The sequence below is a fragment of the Ranitomeya variabilis genome, chromosome 4 (assembly GCF_051348905.1).
Source record: "Ranitomeya variabilis isolate aRanVar5 chromosome 4, aRanVar5.hap1, whole genome shotgun sequence".
Taxonomy (NCBI): Eukaryota; Metazoa; Chordata; class Amphibia; order Anura; family Dendrobatidae; genus Ranitomeya; species Ranitomeya variabilis.
Window position 1 is genome coordinate 325,853,309 of NC_135235.1, and position 20,752 is coordinate 325,874,060.

Sequence of the window (20,752 nt, forward strand, 5' to 3'; positions counted from 1 at the left end):
TCGGTGCGTTCCGCTAGCCCTAACACCCTGTCTGCCCTAAACATCACTATATAGTTTCTGCACCTATCACTGAACAAGAATCTAATCCCTATCTGACCCTAGCAATAGGCCCTACATAGGGAGGGAACGAGGTGGGTGCTAGTCAGTCCCCACTAAAAGTAAAGTCAGGGAAGATGGATGGAGGAACGCTCAGTTTGAGAAGACAACCGAGATGTCATGCCAGCAATCCTGCAAGGATCCTCAGGGAAAGACACTAGTCGACTGTTAGAACCGCCAACAAGACTGAGGCAAGTATGCGTTAACACCCACGCCATGCTGCAGTGATTGAATGTATTTAAACCTTCAGCCCAGGTGTGTTATTAGCAGCAGAAGGTGGAAGTAACTATTGGGTCCTAGAGGGAGAAGGATATCACTCCATAACACAGATGCAAAAATTAATAAGGTGATTGAGCAAAATGCAAAGACCTTCTACAGCAGGATCCAGGTTGACTGTCACACCTGACACACCGCTGACACATGCACGCTGTTTGACAATTGATCTATAACTAACATACTCCATAATCTGAACTCTCAACTTCTGTCTCCAAGATTTCTTTTGTGCTGCACCTATTTCCTTATAGACTACAAGATGGACCCTCACTCCCCCTGTAGCTGTTGAATTTTGTATTACTCTGTACTGTCTTTATTGTCTGTACATGTCCCCACTTAATTGCCAAGTGCTGTGAAATATGTTAGCGCTATATAAATAAAATTATTACTATTAATAAAATGATTATCTATAGAGATACACAAATATATTCAAGTAGAATTCAATTCTATTAGAATATTACAGAAATCCACATTCTCCAAAATGCAGACTTTTTGTTATTCTCTTTCATTTGAAAGCCACCATTATACTGAATCGTAAAGGTCCATCAAAAGTTTAAAAAAAATGCTTATAGTCATCTTACCACTTCTTTGACCCCCTCAGCTCCTCCCTATCACCTGCCATAATTGCATCTTCTGATTGCCACTGCGAGTGCTGAAATCGCGAGGACTATTTATTTCCTTATTTATTTTACCTACTTATATAGAGCCCTTAATTCCAGAGCACTTTGCAGACATTAGCGTTGCTTTCCCAATTGGGGCTCAAAATTTATATTCCCTATCAATATGTGTTTGGAGTATGGAAGGAAAATGGAGAAACCGGAGGAAACCCGAGCAAATACAGGAAGAACAAATAAACTCCTTGCAGATGTTGTCCTTGGTGAAATTTGAACTCAGGACCCCAGCGCCGCAGTGCTAACCTCTGAGCTACCATACTGCTCTGACAAAACCCAGGATGGTTATGAGCGTGCAAGCTCAAGGCCCACATCATGATGTTGTGATCTTTTGCATGCTTGCGCAGATCCCTCCCAGGCCTCATCAAAGCCAGAAATTTTGGCTTAGAGGGAGAGATCCCAGGGATTTCAGCACTCAAGTCAGTGATAAAAAGATGCGGCATGGATCAGTTTGCTGACAGTGAGGAGTCAGAGAGTCGAGCATCAAGATGAGTACACTATTATTTTGCTCTGGAGTCTGGAGAGACCTTAAAACATAATATGCACATTCTGTGCAAATCAAATTTCCTTGGAAAATCTACACAAACAGGCAAATTAAAATTTTGTCTGACCTAGTCATCTATACTTATTAATGAATGTTGATGAAAAAAATTACAAAGCTCTGCTGTCTTTTAAGATAGTCTTCTTTTACTGTAAAAGGCTTGCGAAGAGTTTGACAGTTTGGGTAATGAGACTTTCATTCCAGGAAATTGTGACAACTGACAAATGTTTGATCAATATGCTTCTTTATCAGTTTGCTTAACACAGTGCTTGATATGTGGTCCCTTAGTCTAAAATGTTCCATTATGAATTCTGAATTAATAAGTGATGACTGATCTGCTGAATATATAAAGGATCTCAATAATTCTGATTTTAGATGTTATTTTGAAATCTGATAAGGGATAAGATCTTTTATTCTTTCTGTTTCTTGTGGCCAGATCAGACAGAAATACTTTTGTAGTATCAAGAGCTTATGTATAACTCCAGGAAATTCTTTTCAAGTTTGTCAAAGAAAAAATAAATGATGTGCTTGGCTATTTTATATTAAACAAAATAATTTTTAAAACATTGAAAGTTTCTGGAATCGCCTGATATTTTTAACTTTATTTTGGTAAGCATAACATGATTTTGTATTGAAATCACAGATCTTAAATCCCTTTTTATACATTACTTTCTGCTATCTTAAATGTGATGTCATTTTAAAAAAGAAACAAATATTGGTATAAGATATTGAAATAGTTACAAAATTAAAAAGGTTATCAGGGACTATTTTTTCTTTTTTCATGGTTCTAAGAACTTATAGGCAAGTAGTTGCTAACTAGCTGCCTGTTGTGTCCAGCGCAAATCTCTGTTGGCAAATTTTACAAAAGTGCCATAACCAACTTCAGAAATGTTACTGTAATCCATGAGGCAAATTCAGGTGCACACCAGTTTTAAGATGTACCCAATTTATTAAGTGGCGTTGGTCTAATAATGAATTAGTGCCATGTTTCCCTAGCACTAATAAAACTAGCTGTAGTGCTGATGTCCTTGCACTCTTCCTCCCTCCCCGGCGGGGACGCTGATTTATTTATTGCCATCGCCCCTGCCCTGCGCTCTCTCCTCCTTCTCTTGCTGCCCAGTGTCTGCACACAGTTCGCAGGTCCCCAGGCATTGTGCTAAGGGTGCACTGCTGCCCTCTTAAAGGGACAGCACTTATTAATTAAAGCACCTCCACCTGATAGGAGGTGCATGAGCAATATATTTGTCAGTTAATCTGCTTGCTTGTTACTTCTCAGGTCCCTTGCCTGTGCATAATTGCCATTACTCACTAGTTCCCGCTAGTACCTGCCTGTATCCACTTCCTCTGGTCATTCCTGCTTATCTCTGTTTGTGCCTTCCAGCATACCTACCTGTGCCCATCTGTATACCAGCCTGCATCTTTTATTTTTGCTTCTTGTTATTTTTTTTTTCTGGAGTAACAACATTTAGAGTAAATTTATACTATTTTTTTCAGACCATATTTATTTTTATGTTAAGAAGGAAATGCTGTTTAATATTCTAAATTTATAGAAATAAGGATTTTTAAAATTTCATCATACACTTTCAGTCTTGGCTTTGTAATAAATGACTCTCCATTTTTCTGTACAGTTCTGTAGTTCATAGAAACAGTTATGTAAAACTCCTTTTAGAAAAGTTTTTCTTTTGTAAAATGTAATAAAAAAACTGACTATGATTTCAGTTAAAGTGGAGGTTGAACACATGCACTGGAGATAAGCAATTCCCAAAAGCAAAAAGATTTAGGCCTGCATCTTCTTGCCAATTCAGCACTGTCTGATCTACAGTAGTGATGAGCGAGTGCAAAATGCTCGGGTGCTCGTTATTCAGGTCGATCAAAATCATAATGCTTGGGTGCTCAACCTGAGTAACAAATATGATAGAAGTCAATGGGAAACTTGATCATGTTTCTGGCACCCCCCACAGAGGTCTGGAGGGCGTCTAATAATTGATCTAATCGATGGACATACAGCTGAAATTGCATGGGAACAGCATGGGAATGACCCCAGGAAGCATCTCTGGATCCCAGGTTGTCATTGGGAACATTGTTGTTGCAGTATTACACCACTATGGCAGACTGACAATAAAACATACATAAATGAAGAGAAAATGGATTTTCCTGGAAAGAATGTTAAGAAACATCCTGTCCAGGGTAATGACCTGTATATAAGGCAAAATAAATAAGAGAAAAAAAATGCACCTTGGGTTATGTTCACATGTAGTGTTTTTGTTGCATTTTTGAGAGTTTGCATTGCTTTCAATGGTGAAAAAAGTATTCACCAGGAAATTTAACATTTTACTACCTCATCTGGCCATGTGGTGTGTGACACATGATCAGACACATCCTGTTTAATTTATGATGGAGGGACTCTGAAAGTCTCTTTTTTTTCAGAGCCATCAGGAGGCCCTTACTATTGTTATAGGGCCAGCAGGTGACCCTCACTATTGTCAAAGGGCCATCAGGCAGCCCTTACTCTAATTTTAGAGGGTAAGCTGATGGCCCTCACTCAACAGTTTTAGACGGTTAGTGTTAGCCCTCACTAAGCATGTTTGAAGGGCCAGCAGCCGGCTGTGCTTTGCATAGCTTTATATTGCTACTGCAATATACAGTAATTTATCCATCTGCGGTGGACAAATTTTCTGCTTCATATTAATATTGTAAATTTAGAAATTTGGAGGATCATCAGGCAGCTCTCACAATTTATAGAGGGCTAGCAGGCAGCCACCACTATTTTTTTAGAGGACCAGCAGGTGTTTTGTGGACAGATGAGACCAAAATAGAGCTTTTTGTTAACCCCTTCCCGACCTTTGACGCCACGTAGGCGTCATGAAAGTCGGTGCCAATCCGACCCATGACGCCTATGTGGCGTCATGGAAAGATCGCGTCCCTGCAGATCGGGTGAAAGGGTTAACTCCAATTTCACCCGATCTGCAGGGACAGGGGGAGTGGTACTTCAGCCCAGGGGGGGTGGCTTCACCCCCCCGTGACTACGATCGCTCTGATTGGCTGTTGAAAGTGAAACAGCCAATCAGAGCGATTTGTAATATTTCACCTATGAAAATAGTGAAATATTACAATCCAGCCATGGCCGATGCTGCAATAGCATCTGCCATGGCTGGAGACCCCGATCTGCCCCCCCACCGCCACCGATCGCCTCCCCAGTAGTCCTTTCTGTCCCGATCTCCTGTCCGCTCCCCTCCTCCCTCCTGTCCGCTCCCCCGGTCCTCCTGTCTGCTCCCCTGGTCCTCCGATCCCCCCTTGTGTTCCGATCCCACCCCCCCATACTTACCTAGCTCCGATCTCCCTCCCGGTGTCCGGCTGTCTTCTCCATGGGCACCGCCATCTTGGAAAATGGTGGGCGCATGCGCAGTGCGCCCGCCGAATCTGCCGGCCGGCAGATTCGTTCCTATACATTTTGGTCGCTGTGATAAGTTCTATCACAGCGATCAAAATAAAAAAAATAGTAAATAAACCCCCCCTTTATCACCCCCATAGGTAGGGACTATAATAAAAGACAGAAAATATAATTATTTTTGTTTTTCCATTAGGGTTAGGGGTAGGGTTAGGGTTAGGGTAAGGGGTAGGGGTAGGGTTAGGGTTAGGGTTAGGGTTAGGGGTAGGGTTAGGGGTAGGGTTAGGGTTAGGGGTAGGGTTAGGGGTAGGGGTAGGGTTAGGGGTAGGGTTAGGGTTGCACTTAGGGCTGCACTTAGGGTTGCACTTAGGGTTGCACTTAGGGTTGCACTTAGGGTTAGGGTTGCACTTAGGGTTGCACTTAGGGCTAGGGTTGCACTTAGGGGTGCACTTAGGGGTGCACTTAGGGTTGCACTTAGGGTTAGCGTTGCACTTAGGGTTAGGGTTGCACTTAGGGTTGCACTTAGGGTTAGGGTTGCACTTAGGGCTAGGGTTGCACTTAAGGTTGCACTTAGGGTTGCACTTAGGGTTAGGGTTGCACTTAGGGTTGCACTTAGGGTTAGGGTTGCACTTAGGGCTAGGGTTGCACTTAGGGTTGCACTTAGGGCTAGGGTTGCACTTAGGGCTAGGGTTGCACTTAGGGCTAGGGTTGCACTTAGGGTTAGGGTTAGAATTAGGGTTAGAATTAGGGTTAGAATTAGGGTTGCAATTAGGGTTAGGGTTGGAATCAGGGTTAGAATTAGGCTATGTGCACACGGTGCGGATTTGGCTGCGGATCCGCAGCGGATTGGTCGCTGCGGATTCGTATCAGTTTTCCATCACGTTTACAGTACCACGTGAATCTATGGAAAACCAAATCCGCTGTGAACATGGTGCGGAAAATACAGCGCGGAAACGCTGCGTTGTATTTTCCGCAGCATGTCAATTCTTTGTGCGGATTCCGCAGCGTTTTACACCTGCTCCATAATAGGAATCCGCAGGTGAAATCCACACAAAAACACTGGAAATCCGCGGTAAATCTGCAGGTAAAGCGCAGTGCGTTTTACCTGCAGATTTTTCAAAAACTGTGCGGAAAAATCCACACACAAATCCGCAACGTGAGCACATAGCCTTAGGGTTAGGGGTAGAATTAGGGTTAAGACTAGGGTTAGGAGTGTGTTGGGGTTAGGGTTGTGGTTAGGGTTGGGATTAGGGTTAGGGGTGTGTTGGGGTTAGTGTTGGAGTTAGAATTGAGGGGTTTCCACTTTTTAGGCACATCAGGGGGTCTCCAAACGCGACACGTCGCCACCATTGATTCCAGCCAATCTTGCGTTGAAAAAGTCAAATGGTGCTCTCTCCCTTCCGAGCCACAACGTGTGCCCAAAAAGTGGTTTACCCCAACATATGGGATACCAGCGTACTCAGGAGAAACTGAACAACAACTTTTGTGGTCCAATTTCTCCTGTAACCCTTGGGAAAATAAAAAATTGTGGGCTAAAAAATTATTTTTGAGGAAAGAAAAATGATTTTTTATTTTCACGGCTCTGCGTTATAAACTTCTGTGAAACACTTGGGGGTTCAAAGTGCTCACCACACATCTAGATAAGTTACCTTGGGGGTCTAGTTTCCAAAATGGGGTCACCTGTGGGGGGTTTCTCCTGTTTAGGCACATCAGGGGCTCTGCAAATGCAACGTGACGCCCGCAGAGCATTCCATCAAAGTCTGCATTTCAAAACATCACTACTTCACTTCCAAGCCCCGGCATGTGCCCAAACAGTGGTTTACCCCCACATATGGGGTATCAGCGTACTCAGAAGAATCTGGACAACAACTCTTGGGGTCAAATTTCTCCTGTTACCCTTGGTAAAATAAAAAATTCTGGGCTAAAATATTATTTTTGAGGAAAGAAAACGTATTTATTATTTTCACGGCTCTGCGTTATAAACTTCTGTGAAGCACATGGGGGTTCAAAGTGCTCACCACACATCTAGATAAGTTCCTTTGGGGGTCTAATTTCCAAAATGGGGTCACTTGTGGGGGGTTTCTACTGTTTAGGCACATCAGGGGCTCTGCAAATGCAACGTGATGCCCGCAGAGCATTCCATCAAAGTCTGCATTTCAAAACGTCACTACTTCACTTCCGAGCTCCGGCATGTGCCCAAACAGTGGTTTACCCCCACATATGGGGTATCAGCGTACTCAGGAGAAACTGGACAACAACTTTTGGGGTCAAATTTCTCCTGTTACCCTTGCAAAAATAAAAAATTGTGGGCTAAAAAAATTTTTTGAGGAAAGAAAAATTATTTTTTATTTTCATGGCTCTGCGTTATAAACTTCTGTGAAGCACTTGGGGGTTCAAAGTGCTCACCACACATCTAGATTAGTTCCTTGGGAGGTCTAGTTTCCAAAATGGGGTCACTTATGGGGAAGCTCCAATGTTTAGGCACACAGGCTCTCCAAACCCGACATGGTGTCCGCTAATGATTGGAGCTAATTTTCCATTCAAAAAGTCAAATGGCGTGCCTTCCCTTCCAAGCCCTGCCGTGCACCCAAACAGTGGTTTACCCCCACATATGGGGTATCATCGTAGTCAAGACAAACTGGACAACAACATTTGGGGTCCAATTTCTCCTGTTACCCTTGGGAAAATAAAAAATTCTGGGCTAAAAATCATTTTTGAGGAAAGAAAAATTATTTGTTATTTTCACGACTCTGCGTTATAAACTTCTGTGAAGCACTTGTTAGTTTAAAGTGCTCACTATGCATCTAGATAAGTTCCTTGGGGGGTCTAGTTTCCAAAATGGGGTCACTTGTGGGGGAGCTCCAATGTTTAGGCACACAGGGGCTCTCCAAACGCGACATGGTGTCCGCTAACGATTGGAGCTAATTTTCCATTCAAAAAGTCAAATGGCGCGCCTTCCCTTCCGAGCCTTGCCATGCACCCAAACAGTGGTTTACCGCCACATATGAGGTATCAGCGTACTCAGGAGAAATTGCCCAACAAATTTTAAGATCCATTTTATCCTGTCGCCCATGTGAAAATTAAAAAATTGAGGCTAAAAGAATTTTTTTGTGAAAAAAAAGTAATTTTTCATTTTTACGGATCAATTTGTGAAGCACCTGGGGGATTAAAGTGCTCACTATGCATGTAGATAAGTTCCTTGGGGTGTCTAGTTTCCAAAATGGGGTCACTTGTGGGGACCTCCAATGTTTAGGCACACGGGGGCTCTCCAAACGCGACATGGTGTCCGCTAAAGATTGGAGCCAATTTTTCATTCAAAAAGTCAAATGGCGCTCCTTCCCTTCCGTGTTCTGCCGTGCGCCCAAACAGTGGTTTACCCCCACATATGAGGTATCAGCATACTCAGAACAAATTGGACAACAACTTTCGTGGTCCAGTTTCTCCTTTTACCCTTGGGAAAATACAAAAATTGTTGCTAAATATCATTTTTGTGACTAAAAAGTTAAATGTTCATTTTTTCCTTCCATGTTGCTTCTGCTGCTGTGAAGCACCTGAAGGGTTAATAAACTTCTTGAATGTGGTTTTGAGCACCTTGAGGGGTGCAGTTTTTAGAATGGTGTCACTTTTGGGTATTTTCAGCCATATAGAACCCTCAAATTGACTTCAAATGTGAGGTGGTCCCTAAAAAAAATGGTTTTGTAAATTTTGTTGTAAAAATGAGAAATCACTGGTCAAATTTTAACCCTTATAACTTCCTAGCTTCCTTGTTGTTTCCAAAATTGTGCTGATGTAAAGCAGACATGTGGGAAATGTTATTTATTAACTATTTTGTGTCACATACCTCTCTGGTTTAACAGAATAAAAATTCAAAATGTAAAAATTGCAAAATTTTCAAAATTTTCGCCAAATTTCCGTTTTTTTCACAAATAAACGCAGAAATTATCGACCTAAGTTTACCACTATCATGAAGCCCAATATGTCACGAAAAAACTGTCTCAGAATCGCTAGGATCCGTTGAAGCGTTCCTGAGTTATTACCTCATAAAGGGACACTGGTCAGAATTGCAAAAAATGGCCAGGTCATTAAGCTGGGTCATGAAGGGTTTAAAGCACATCACTGTTTACTGTAAATGGAATGAAGGCTACAAATAAAAGAACACAGTAGTTACAGTCAAATATGGTGTAGGTTCAAAGATATTATTGTTTTGCTTCCTCCAGCACTGGGTGCCTTTACTGTGAGCAAGGCATCATGATATGTGAAGATTCACAAAGGACTTTGGCTGGCAATGTAGTACCAAGTGTCATAAAGCTGGGTTTGCATGCTAGGTCATGGGTCTTTCAGCAGGAAAATGACCCCAAGAAGCTTCAAGAAGCAGTCATAAATAGATGTAAACATATCATTAGAGAGTTGAGAAGTGGTAATTCCAGATCCAGTAGCGTAGTCTCCCATCACTAGCTCTTTTATACAGATGCTACAGAGAAACTGAGAATGGACACATGAAATCAGTTAATTTTGCCTGCTTTGATGAATTTCTGAGTACAGATCATGGGAAAAAACATGAATCTGTCAATCAGTGCATAGAAAAAAGCAATCAAGTTATGGACTGTGGAAGACATGTGTAACGGGGTCTACTGTGCTGTAGTACCTCTTTAGGTACCACCCCGTGTTTCAGGAGGTCCACTCTGCCTTGGCTGGATTCTGAATGAAGGACGCTGGCTGGAATTCCTTGGTTACATGGGTGCATATAAAATCTCACTGCTTCTCCACATGTTTCCAGTCTAACAACACTTTATTCACAGGACACAGAATATGTAACACAGATACAGAGGGCAGGCCAATAGAAAAACAGCAGACCAGACATACATTACAATAGCCGCAGGGGGCCGGAGCCTGCCGATATTTACTGTGGGAATTACAAAGTTGGGGTAGGTCAGAAGGAGAATATCTTGTCCAGAGGCGCAGCCTGTGGACTGATGCATTTCACATGGAACCTATTATACATACATATACTGCCTAACATATTCTTGGTGCTGGGGGGTTCTGTAACACAGGGCTACAAATAAAAGAACACAGTAGTTACAGTCAAATATGGTGTAGGTTCAAAGATATTTTAAGGTTGTTTTGCTTCCTCCAGCACTGGGTGCCTTTACTGTGAGCAATAAAAGGACCAAGACGTGCACTCTGGGAATTATGTAGTGGGTGCTGGTTGAACCCGGAGAAATCCAGACCATTCAGAAATAGAAGAAAACAACCGCACTCAAATTGTTGATTTGTGTCATAAATGTGAGGACTTTAATAGGTGGTACAATCAATTGTTGAGGTATTGTTGAGGTAAATTAGAACAGAGAAGGTCAGCATGCTCACACCTACAAGAGACAATTTAAATAAAATGAACAAAAATATGACTGAAGACATACAATAACATATATAATGTATAATGACATCATATGTAATAACATAAGACTCAGCAGAAGGTCACTTGGTCACCTGGTGGAGAGATATTAATCAGATTAAATCGAGTTCCCTGTTGAGACCTTTGGGCATTAGTGTCTGTAGGGTAAAAATCCAATAGGATTCGCGTTGACGTAATAGTTTTATGTGGTTCCCACCTCGTCTGGGACGCTCAACCTGTTCGAGCACCTGGAAGCGTAGCTGGGACACTGAATGGTTGGCTGCTACAAAATGGTATGGAAGGGGAAGCCAGGTTTTCTTACACCTTATGGTGGACTTGTGGCTAGAGATACGTTCGCGGATATGTTGCGTTGTTTCACCCACGTAAAGAAGCCCACATGGGCATTTAACGGCGTAAACTACGTTATACAAGTAAAGAATCCCTTAATTGGGATTTGCTTACCGGAATGTGGATGGGTGATGGTGTTGGACTTAATCACATTTGAGCAGCATGCACAGTTTAGACACGGATATGTGCCGCGCCTTTCAGTGCCCAAAAAGGTTTGGCGTGATAACCTGGAAGAGCTGCCCATGTCCGCCTTGACAACTCGGTCCCTGATGTTGTTAGGTCTACGTTTACACATAAGTGGCGGTATCCGAAATGCTTCTATGTGTGGGTATGCGTTGTGCAATAGAGGCCAGTGTTTACAGATGGTGTTGTAGATCATGGGCATGACCGGGTGATGAGTATGGACAAAGGGAACTCGCTCTGGTTTAGTTGGTGATGTGAAGTTTGGAGATGGGTTAAGTGCTAACCCCTTTTCTCTAGCAGGTAAATTGCTAGGATAGTGTCTTGCTGCAAACTTGCGGGACATGTCATCAGGATCGAGTAGGTAGTAAATCTGGATTAGAAACAATGCGTACCACTCGTTTAAACTGCGACCGGGGCAGGCTATTTTTGGTGGATACTGGATGGCAACTCTGATAATGCAAAAGACTGTTGGTGTCAGTAGTAGCGTTGAGCATTCCGATACCGCAAGTATCGGGTATCGGCCGATACTTGCGGGTATCGGAATTCCGATACCGAGATCCGATACTTTTGTGGTATCGGGTATCGGTATCGAAACAACATTAATGTGTAAAAGAAAGAATTAAAATAAAAAATATTGCTATACTCACCTCTCCGACGCAGCCTGCACCTTACCGAGGGAACCGGCAGCGTTCTTTGCTTAAAATGCGCGCTTTTCCTTCCTTCCGTGACGTCACGGCTTCTGATTGGTCGCGCGCCGCCCATGTGGCCGCGACGCGACCAATCACAGCAAGCCGTGACGTAATTTTAGGTCCTTCAGTATTTTAAAATTACGTTCCGGCGTTGTGATTGGTCGCGTCGCGGTCACATGGGCGACGCGACCAATCACAAGCCGTGACGTCACGGGAGGCAGGAGACGCGCGCATTTTAAAATGCGCGCGTCTCCTGCCTCCCGTGACATCATGGCTTGTGATTGGTCGCGTCGCCCATGTGACCGCGACGCGACCAATCACAACGCCGGAACGTAATTTTAAAATACTGAAGGACCTGAAATTACGTCACGGCTTGCTGTGATTGGTCGCGTTGCGGCCACATGGGTGGCGCGCGACCAATCACAAGCCGGGACTTCACGTAAGGAAGTTAAAGCGCGAATTTTAAGCAAACAACGCTGCCGGTTCCCTCAGTAAGGTGCAGGCTGCGTCGGAGAGGTGAGTATAGGAATATTTTTTATTTTAATTCTTTATTTTACACATTAATATGGTTCCCAGGGCCTGAAGGAGAGTTTCCTCTCCTTCAGACCCTGGGAACCATCAGGAATACCGTCCGATACATGAGTCCCATTGACTTGTATTGGTATCGGGTATCGGTATCGGATTAGATCCGATACTTTGCCGGTATCGGCCGATACTTTCCGATACCGATACTTTCAAGTATCGGACGGTATCGCTCAACACTAGTCAGTAGGTTTTGAAAAAAGATCAGTGCTGAGCTCTCCATTAGGACTAATTCTGTTCTAATTTACCTCAACAATACCTCAACAATTGATTGTACCACTGTGGTGTTCCTATTAAAGTCCTCACATTTATGACGCAAATCTACAATTTGAGTGCGGTTGTATTCTTCTATTTCTTCACTGTGAGCAAGGCATCATGATATGTGAAGATTCACAAAGGACTTTGGCTGGCAATGTAGTACCAAGTGTCATAAAGCTGGGTTTGCATCCTAGGTCATGGGTCTTTCAGCAGGAAAATGACCCCAAACATGCTTCAAGAAGCAGTCATAAATAGATGTTAACATATCATTAGAGAGTTGAGAAGTGGTAATTACAGCTACAGTAGCGTAAAGTCTCCCATCACCAGCTCTTTTATACAGATACTACAGAGAACCTGAGAATGGGCACATGAAATCAGTTAATTTTGCCTGCTTTGATGAATTTCTGAGTACAGATCATGGGAAAAAACATGAATCTGTCAATCAGTGCATAGAAAAAAGCAATCAAGTTATGGACTGTGGAAGACATGTATGTGACCAGAATGAACACTGATTTCAAGCAGAGGATACCTAGCATCTATCCCTACGGTGAATGTAGTTAGCAGTGGCATTAATAGGAAATATAATAGATGTTACCTTGATAAGTTGTTTTTTTCATGTTTCAGCAACAATAAAGAAGGCAATAATCCCTGACTAGATTCCTGCAATGTGCTATCCCTACTGCAACAGCTCATCCTACATGAATTGCAGATAAGAGCGGTATTATTAGAGAATAGAATTTATTTTAATTAGCTCTGAAAAAAGCGATTAGTTTAATGAAGCAGTCAAAGGACTGTTATTTCTTCAACCCTGCTGGGGAATATAGTTGAATGTTTTGCATCTATTCAGCCTGGTATGGAGGAGACCAGGATCTTATTTACTTACTGCACAAAGTTTCTTGTCCCGGCTGTGAAATCCTGTATGCAGTGTGATAACTCCCAATGTGACGACCACCTGACAGCCCACAGCAAGGCACTGATTCATATACTAATGGAACCCACCATTTCTTTTGGATTCCAAAAATGTTCCCTCAACTATAAGGTTTAGCCTCAGAAAATATTTTTTAACATTACAAAGGAGTGGGTCTCCTACACAGGAAAGGCTTATGCACTATGTGCAAGACATGCCAAAAATTAGGCACTCCACTACCCCTTTGAAGAGACATAGTAGAGGGTATCAGAAAACATTTTTTTTCCAATTATTAAGGATTGCTTATCCTAGACTAGTAACACTCATGCACTAAGTGCATGGGCTGAAAAACGTTTACCCCTGGGGGGTATACATAATTTATGTATCAAAGAATGTACATGATAGGCCTCCAAAAATTGTTAATGCAGGCATCATAAACACCCTTAAAAATTGAATAGCGAGGGTAGCATGACAACCCTGTTAATATGGTGGTGTAAAAGGAGTACAGCATGCATAGCACCAGGGAATGAATGGTGCTATATAAATAATAATAATAATAATAATAATAATAATAATAATAATAATTAAAAAAAGGAGAAGGAGGAGGATGACACCAAAAAGATGACATTCTGAAGCTTATACCCATGTTTGGGTGGGAAGGGGTGCATGGAAATAGACAGAAAAAAAACACTGGATTTTGCTTTATATTCTGCTGCTGTCATCCAGTGGTGTTCAGGAATGTGGGCCAATTCAACCCTTGTTTATTTTCAGTTATAATACCCCTGGCACTAAAAACCCGCTCTGACAAAATGCTAGCGGCAGGGCAGACCAGGACATACAAGGTGTAAAAAGACAGTTCATGCCACATGTCTAGTTTGAGTGCCCAATATTTGTAAGACACAGAGGAATCACAAAGAATTTTGGTACAGTCGTTAAGGTACTCCTTCAGTTTCTTCCAAAACCTTTTCCTGCTTGTCAAAGTACCCCACGCATGAGGACCTGGGCTGTAGGAGGGTATGAGAAAACTATCCCAGACCTTTGAGAGTGTTGCCCTGCCTATACTGCATTTGGTGTGTTTCTCCCTTGTCTCTACTGCTTGGTTGTCCAAGGAACTGTGACCTCTGCTGCCAGCATTGTCAGATGGGAATTTTTTAAATAATTCTTCAACTAGTGCCTTCTGGTACTGCAACAATTTATTAGAACTTTCTGCCACTGTAAGGAGAAATGTAAAGTTCTCCTTGTAGTGTGGGTCTAGAAGGGTGACCAACCAGTAATTGATGTTGGCCAAAATGCATGGTCACGAGAAAAGCGGCGGAAAACAAACTGAGCCATGTGTGCCAGGCTTCCAAAAGCCAAGACCTCCCTGTCCCCTCAAAGAGGAAAACTGTCAATGTTCTAATACTTGTCTTCCTCCTCGTCCTCCCTCACTTCCTTGTCTTCAAGCCATCCTCCCTGAATAAACAGGATGAAGGTCATGTGGGTAGTAACATCTGTAGTGCAGGCAACCAGCTCTTTTTCCTCCTCCCCCACCTCATTGTTACCCAATCGACTTTGAGAAGAAGAGATGAGGCTTGGCTGCATAGCATCACCCTGTATAGTTTCATGCACTATTTCAACTTTCTCTGCCTGCAAAGTCTCCACTATAATTGTGAGCAGCGAGCGTTTCAGTAGACAAAGAAGTGACTTTCAAATTGTTTGTAGCAAATCCTCTTTGTAATACAGGCCTCATCCACACTCAAACAATCCTGTCTTCTCTTACTAACACGATACAGCACTGCATATTTCTCCTTGGAATTTACTGTTGCTGAAATTCAGCTGTTTTCAGAGGTGGTGCAGAGTTTAAAATCTAATTTTTGGTTACTAATACTGTGTTCTTACCGCACTATCTGAGCAACATGACTGGGAAATAGCAAGGCCATGGTGAAAGGGGAATTAGGCTTGGTGTCAATGTGTACGTGGGGTAGGTAGTAATGTTTGTGAAATCACTAGTGAACCAATATCATGTCCTATGCAAAGACAACTGACAACTTCTGTTACTGGATGGGCTACTCCACTACCTTTCTTTGGAAGATGCACAGTGATACACTTTTTTGATGAGGCCCAGAAAGAGAATGTGCTTGAGTGGATGGCAAACGCAGCTTTAAGTGGCTTCTCCTCCTCTTCCTCCACCTCAACATCACACCCAGTACAGTCCACAGAGGTGGCACCCAAATTCCCCATGCCCCCCTCCACTTTGCAACTCTCCAACGGTACAGCTGACTGTATGGAACCACAGATGGGTGAGTCTGAAGAGTTGTTAACACTTTCTATGCCATGATAATCAGAAGTGTACTCTAAAGCTACGCAGAGTCAAGAGGAGGAAATCTGCACCGATGAACAAAAATGTTTTTAGCTGGGATCCAGAGATCCAGGGCAGGACAAAGTAGGGTCCGAACAGCATCCTGACCTTCGTCATCAGATGATAACCCCTGAGGGAGGTTATCCTGATGAGACTCATATATCTGAGGCTCACGTGGACTGTACTGTACTGTCAAGGCAGGAAGAGGAGGAGGGTGACTCCAAGGGTAAGGAATGTGATAACACAGAGGATGATGATGATGAGGTGTTAGATCCCAGTTGGCATGAACATAGAGGCACACAGCTGAGTTGGTCATCTGAGGAGGAAGACAAGGAGGTTATGTTGCAGACACGTAGTGATGCAGCCACGACGAGCAATGCATCCTCAGCAACAACTGTGCCTTTGACCTGCAGCATCTGCGGGTCTGTAGCTCGCAGGGGTGGCAAGGGTTGCCTTGCCTGGGCTTTTTTTGACACTGCAAAGTATGAGCCAACTTGCGTAATCTGCCTTCTTTGCAAAAAAAGCTGAGTCGACGTAAAAAGTGCAATAATTTGACTACTACATGTATGAACCTTCACATGCGCAATCAACATGCTTTACTGTGGGAATCCCACTGTGCAAAAATGCGGACCAGCAGACCTCAACAACCATCAGCCGCCTCAACAAATGCATCTGCTGCTTGTTCCTCCTCCTCTTTTACCGTGACAACTACTGAGATGCAGGTCTTCAACCTCAGAAACTCGAGTTCTTTACCCTCTCCAGTTATGCTGACTGAGAGCCCACTGTCAGCTGTAACAGAAGTGGACATACCTGCTGTTTTTGACCAATCTCAGAGAACAAGCACATCACAGCTTTCTCAATCCACTGTAACATCTCTGCTTGCACCTCTCTCATGGTCCAGCAGTTTGTCTGGTTCACCATACTCCACCCTCTCTCACCACTGCAGCCAGCCCATGGTTCCACAGTTGTAGTCACGTAAAATATTGTTTCCTCCTACGCATGACAAAGCTAAGAGGTTGAACTCCACATCTCCAATCTGTTGGCCATGGAAATGCTGCCTTTACACGTGGTAGATACAGACAGTTGCAGAAAGTTTATAGCCATCAAAGTCCCTCAGTACTAATTGCTCAGTCCCCATTACTTTTCTAAGAAAACTGTGCCTGCGCTACAACAGCATGTTGCAGACAATATCACCCATTCCTTGACCCACGTTACAAATCCAAATTTTGCCAGATGCTTCCTGTCCTGGAAAGGGACCTGCGAATGCTGGAGCATCGAAACATGCTTTTACACAACCTTAAGAGAACTTTCCCCAAGACAGCAGTGAAGCACACAGTTCGCAACGCAGCTCTAGACTTCCAACCTCCGGCACGTCAATTCATCAACATCAAAGCATTAGCAGCAGCAGCAGCAGTGTTGTAAGTGGAAGAAGCAATTTCTGTGAGTCCTATGACACTTTTTTAGAACAGCTCGTCCACCAGCACAACAGAGTCCAAGTCTTACACGTGGTGAGAGGATTGTGCATGACTATCTAGAACTGAATATCAATACCATCAGGGAGGGTTGGACTATTTCACATTTTTTGTCTTCCAAATGGATGAGTGGCCTGAGCTCACCTCACATGCCTTGGAGGTTTTATTTTGCCCGGCAGCCATCGTTATCTTAGAGCGTGTTTTCAGCACTGCTGGTGGTGTCCTGACGGATAAGAGCATCCAGCTGTTCCCTGAAAGTGTAGACTAGACTACCTAACTTTCATCAGGATGAACACGTCATGGATCTCGAAGGACTTTTGCACCTCCAATCGCAGACTGTAAAAACTATGTGATATTGCGTTTTATAGTGTGATGAATTAATATTATGTAACTGTACTCTGTGGTGTCTTTAGTGTGGCTTCTGTGCCTGCTGTGGCTGCTGATGTTAACACAAATTTGTGGAAATGTGAACAGTCATGGTTTGTCTACATCTGCTGGCTTAGCTGTAGTGGAAGATGTGTCTGTCCAAATTATATTATTTCTATTCTCGTGACAGTTATCCTGCGTGATAATATAGGTGAATCTAATGAAAATGTAGAGTCCCTGTGGGTGGAGATAAGGGGAGGGGGAAAAAATAATAAATTACTGATAGGAGTTTGTTATAAATCTCCAAAAATAATGGAAGCAATGGAGAATATCCTTGTAAAGCAAATAGATGAAGCTGCGACTCAAGGAGAAGTCATTATTATGGGGGACTTCAACTACCCTGAAATAGATTGGGGAACAGAAACCTGCAGTTCCAGGAAAGGTAATCGGTTTTTGACAACTATGAGAGACAATTACCTTTCACAACTGGTTCAGGACCCAACAAGAAGGGGGGCACTGCTAGACCTAATATTAACCAACAGGCCAGACCGCATATCAAATATAAGGGTTAGGGGTCACTTGGGGAATAGTGATCACAAAATAATAAGTTTTCATGTCTCCTTTAATAAGATGTGTAGTAGAGGGGTGACAAGGACACTAAACTTCAGGAGGGCAAATTTCCAACGGATGAGAGAGGATCTTGGTGCAATTAACTGGGACGATATCCTGAGACTAGTGTTGAGCGATACTTTCCGATATCGGAAAGTATCGGTATCGGAAAGTATCGGCCGATACCGTCAAAATATCGGATCCAATCCGATACCGATACCCGATCCCAATGCAAGTCAATGGGACGAAAATATCGGAATTAAAATAAACCCTTTATAAACTTGTAGGTTCATTCTACATGAAGGAAAACAACTAAGAATAATGTAGGATGTATTGGGGGACGTGGCGGAGATATTAAAGGGACAGAGGTTTAGCCCAATGTAATAGAATAGCAGGATTTTTAATTTTTTTTTATGAAGTTCGGCGTTAGAAAGAATTTGACTATGTTATTTTTTTTTTTTTTTATGTCAGATATTGATGTTTCACTACTTCCACGCCCTTCACCTTCTTTTTTACTTCTCCCACGCTTTCTTCTTAATTATCCTCATCATCAGCTTCTTTGACATCAACTTCTTCACCTTATTCATCTTCTTCTTCATCTTCTACCTATTATTTTTTGGGTTACATTGTTCATATTCTTTTTATTTTACTATTATCTTCATCATATTCAACTTCTTCATCATATTCTTATTTGTGACAGGCATTCCCGTAGTTGTTATCTATAAAAGTTTGAAGATTACACCTTCCGTTCTGCCTGTCACAAACCAGTTACATTTGTCCGCGTTCAGTTTGGCCTGCAGCATCAGGCTTTATCCAGGGGCACCACGAGGAGGAACGGACTCACCCCCATACACTGCTTAGTCTTCTTCTGCTTATAATTTACATAATATTTTTTTGCTCTGATATTTTGTGTTATGCTTAATGTCCTTCTGCTCTTTGTTCTGCAGCCTCTTGTTCTTCTGCTTCTCGGTCTTCCAGGTCGTCGTCGTCTCCAGGGTCATCGTCTCCGGGGTCGTCGTCATCGGGGTGGTCTCCGGGGTCGTCGTCATCGGGGTGGTCTTCAGGGTCATCGTCTCCAGGGTCGTCGTCATCACGGTGGTTGTCGTCTCTGGTGTCGTCGTCATCTTAGGGGTGTTCTTCCGGGTCATCGTGTTTAGTCTCTTGAACTTGGAAATGTAGCAGAAGGTACAAGAAGGCTGAGAAAATGCCGAGAACCAGCTGATGGAACTGGAACTCGGATGGCTACCCGAAGGTCCAAGAGCCAATGGAACTACCGAGGACCAGCTGACGTTACTGGAACCCGGTTACTAAGCAGGAGGTACCCGTGCCTGAAAGCACTACCAAGGACCACCTGACGTTGGTGGAACTCGGATACCCAGAGGGAGGCACCTAAGCCAAAGGCTCTGCCCGGAACCAGCTGACGGTACTGGAACCAGGATGGGGAGCAGAAGGTACAAGAGCAAAAGACACTGCCGAGAACCAGCTGACGGTGCTGGAACCCGGATGGGTAGCCGAAGGTCCAAGAGCCAATGGAACTACCGAGGACCAGCTGACGTTACTGGAACCCGGTTACTAAGCAGGAGGTACCCGTGCCTGAAAGCACTACCAAGGACCACCTGACGTTGGTGGAACTCGGATACCCAGAGGGAGGCACCTAAGCCAAAGGCTCTGCCCGGAACCAGCTGACGGTACTGGAACCAGGATGGGGAGCAGAAGGTACAAGAGCAAGTGTCTGCGTGGCTTTTGCAGGACACGATGCCGGCTGCACAGCAGGGGAACAGCTGGCGGTGCTGGACCCCACTGACACATTGGCTGGTGTTTTTCTCTGTGCAGCTAGCACATCTGGGCCCCAACTGGCGGTGTGTTAGAGCCCAGGGACAGCAGGAGGAGGAGCAGGAGGAGGAGGAGCAGGGGGAGGGGAGTGTAGGCCGAAGCCTGCACTGGCGGCAGCTTTGGGTGTGTTGTGTCTGCGTGGCTTTTGCAGGACACGTTGCCGGCTACACAGCAGGGGAACAGCTGGCGGTGCTGGACCCCACTGACACATTGGCGAGGTGTTTGGCTCTGTGCAGCCAGCACTTCCGGACAGCAACTAGCGTTGTTGGAGCCCGGGCTCTGCAGGTGGAGCAGAGTGTAGGCCGAAGCCTACTTGAACCGATTTCAAAGGTCACCTTTAACCCCCCCTCAGGGGTTAGAAAGTAGAAGAGCCACAGCTTATGCAGCAGTAGTGCTGCACAAGTCAAAGGTTGCTCTTTTAATTTTTCTCCTTGCACACGCTGAATGAAACACGTATAACATTTAGCCCTTTATACAGTCAAACTGTGTAATGGAGGCGAGAGTTCCCTTTGTAATGAGACGCAGCACAGGTGTCAAGAATCCCACCTTGGTGCTGGGTGCAGCCTCCCGAGCGTTGTTATTTGCTGTACAGGAGTCTGCGCTGTCGTGTTATCCCCTGGCCTAGCGCCGTTAGCGCTGCCCATCTTCTGGCATCATGTAATGTCGGCCGGTGCGGTTCGCGATGACCATGAATCCCAGCCCCGCAGTGTCTTAACATTGTTAAAACACTGCGGGGCTGGGATTCAGGGCCTGGCGCAGCACATATGTTGGCCTCTCACACTCGGGTCCTTACACCCGCTTCAGAC